This window comes from Mesoplodon densirostris, chromosome 7 (assembly GCF_025265405.1).
Source record: "Mesoplodon densirostris isolate mMesDen1 chromosome 7, mMesDen1 primary haplotype, whole genome shotgun sequence".
Lineage (NCBI taxonomy): Eukaryota > Metazoa > Chordata > Mammalia > Artiodactyla > Ziphiidae > Mesoplodon > Mesoplodon densirostris.
Genome location: NC_082667.1, coordinates 14,581,559 through 14,584,520, shown reverse-complemented (window position 1 = coordinate 14,584,520; position 2,962 = coordinate 14,581,559).

Genomic DNA, 2,962 nt, shown 5'->3' with positions numbered 1-2,962 from the left:
CAAAAGCGACCAGCATGATCTTATTTAAGTTTTTTGACAACAGCCTTGTGAAGCGAATATTGTTATAATTCTGATTTTTTTTTTTTTTTTTTTTTTTTTTTGCAGTACGTGGGCCTCTCACTGTTGTGGCCTCTCCCGTTGCGGAGCACAGGCTCCGGACGCGCAGGCTCAGCGGCCATGGCTCACGGGCCCAGCCGCTCCGCGGCATGTGGGATCTTCCCGGACCGGGGCACGAACCCGTGTCCCCTGCATCGGCAGGCGGACTCTCAACCACTGCGCCACCAGGGAAGCCCTATAATTCTGATTTTACAGATAGTGAAACCCAGGACCAGCCTCCCAAATCAGTGCTCTCATTCATGCTGTGGTGCTTGTCTGTAGGGAGTGGTGGGTTCTGACAGCAAGGGAACGAGGGGGAAGTCAGCAGGCCCGTAGCACCGCCCGAACCCTCAGTAGAAGAGGTGCCATGTGTTATGTGCTTTGTCCTTCTCCCTGCCAGCAACACCCCCTTCTTTTCTCCCTCTCAGGTTGACTCAGCACTGGCCCAAGCCTGCCCTCAGAAAAAGGAGGATCACCTACCTTGAAGCAGGAAGGACGAAACCGCACCTCTCTTCTCTCCACTTCTCAAGAGCTCTGCCCCCTTCTCTTACTCATGGAATTTTTAAAGAAATCAGTGAGGTGAGATCTTCTCACCATTCCACTCCAAGAAAAAAAAGAAGTGTAGGCTCCACATCATTAGTCAACAGGGAATACAAATTAAAACCACGGTGAGACACCTACATATCTATCAGAATGGTTGATGTGGAATGGATGGATGAGATAGAGGTTGGTGAGATATGAGTGTCCAGAAGTCTTCAGACATTTCTGGTGGGAGTGTAAACCAATACAACCACTCAGGACAACTATTTGTCAGAGTTGCTTATTAAAATATATGCCTGCCTTGTGACCCAGAAAATCCATCCCCGGGCATGTACCCAATAGAAATTAGTGCTTATCTACACCAGAAACCTGCATACGAATATTCACAGCCACACTATTCATTATAGCCCAAACTGGAGACTAACCCAAATGCCCATCAGCAGGTGAACGGATAAATGAAATTACAATATTCATGTAGTGAAATACTACACAGTTTTAAAAGGAACAGACTGCTGATATGTTGATACACATAACAGGGATGAACCCCAGAAACATGCTGAGCAAGAGAAGTCAGACAGAAACAGGTATATGCTGCTGGCTTCCATCTACATGACGTTCGAAAGTTGGAAAACTGATTTATGGTGATGGTGGTTAGAATAGTGGTTATCTCAGGGATGGCTCAGAGGAGTATGTTCGGGTCTGGAAAGGTTCTCTCTCTTGATCTGGTGGGTGTATGCATACAAATTTGAGTTAAACACTTAGGGGGACTACCCTGGTGGCTCAGTGGTTAAGAATCTGTCTGCCGGTGCAGGGGACATGGGTTCGAGCCCTGGTCCGGGAAGATCCCACATGCCGTGGAGCAACTAAGCCCGTGCGCTACAACTACTGAGCCTGCGCTCCAGAGTCTGCATGCCACAACTACTGAAGCCCGTATGCCTAGAGCCCGTGCTCCGCAACAAGAGAAGCCACCGCAGTGAGAAGCCCGTGCACCGAAATGAAAAGAGTAGCCCCTGCTCACCGCAACTAGAGAGAAAGCCCACGTGCAGCAACGAAGACCCAACACAGCCATAAATTAAAAAAAAAAAAAAAAAAAAACGCTTAGGAGTGGTTTCAACATTACCGTATGTAAGCTAAACCTCAATTTTTAAAATATATAGAAAAATAGGAATGAATATATATGTATAATGTAAATATATATATAAATATATAAATATATATGTAGGAACTGGGCCACCCAGGCATTAAGCTGATTCGTGGGAGTCGAGTCCTGGTCCTCAGTTCTCTGCCAACCCTGCCTCCCCTGCTCTGCACCGGGCCGCTCCCTGTGATCTTCCCAGACTGTACATGTCCGCAGTCCAGACCCTGAACGGCCAGGCCCGAAGGACAGCGAGGCGAGAACCTGTGCTCCCTGGGTTCCTGCTCTTTGGCCCTCTGTCCTAATGAGACCCAGGACTAATATTTACCTTTCATACTGCAAACTGGAAGTGGGGGAGGGCTGGGCAGGGATAGTGTGGGACCAGCAGCCACTCTAGGCCTGGCACGGGGCAGATAGGCAGGGAGAGAGGGAGGGCCCTGCTGTGGAGACCAGGGATTTGAGCTGCCCCTGTTCCGGGCCAGGCCGCATCCTAGGAGACCTGGGAGAGAAAATAGACCAGAGGGCCTGGCTCCCGCTCCCAGGCAACCACCACACACAAACACAGCTCCCTGGCTCCCTGACAAGGAAGAGGGGAAATGGGACCCTCCATCAGCGGCTGAGAGGCCAGGGCAAATGTTGGCCGGCCCTGCCCCAGTATGTCCTGGGATAAGGTGGCCGCTCTCATCTGGCCACACCCTCGCCTCCATTTTCTTACGTGCATGTGGTGATTACAAAACCCTCCCCACTGGTTTGCATCCATATAGCTACTGATTATTAAGTTCTTACTGTATATTGATAATCTCCTTTAGTCCTCACAACAGGATACTCTTCCCACTGTACAGATGAGGAAACAGACACACAGAGATCAAAACAACCATTCCCGTGTGTTAGGACTGGAAGGAGCCTCAGGAAGATCTTGTGACCCCACTGGCCCAAGTTCGCCTGTGTCTCTGAGAGGGAGGTGCTGGATGGTGGCTACGCTGGTCTTTGCTCTGGGACTTCCTCCCAGACCACCCATCCCTGGTCCCAGGAGTACCTGTCCTCCCAGATGGCGGGGGCGGACTATCTATCCACCTGTCCCCACGGCCCTGACCTGTTGACCTCTGCCTCCTGGCTGATTTCTTCATGTTGGTTCAACATTAACCCAGAGGGGTCAGGACAAGTCCTCAGAGTCCTGGGAGCGGACACACT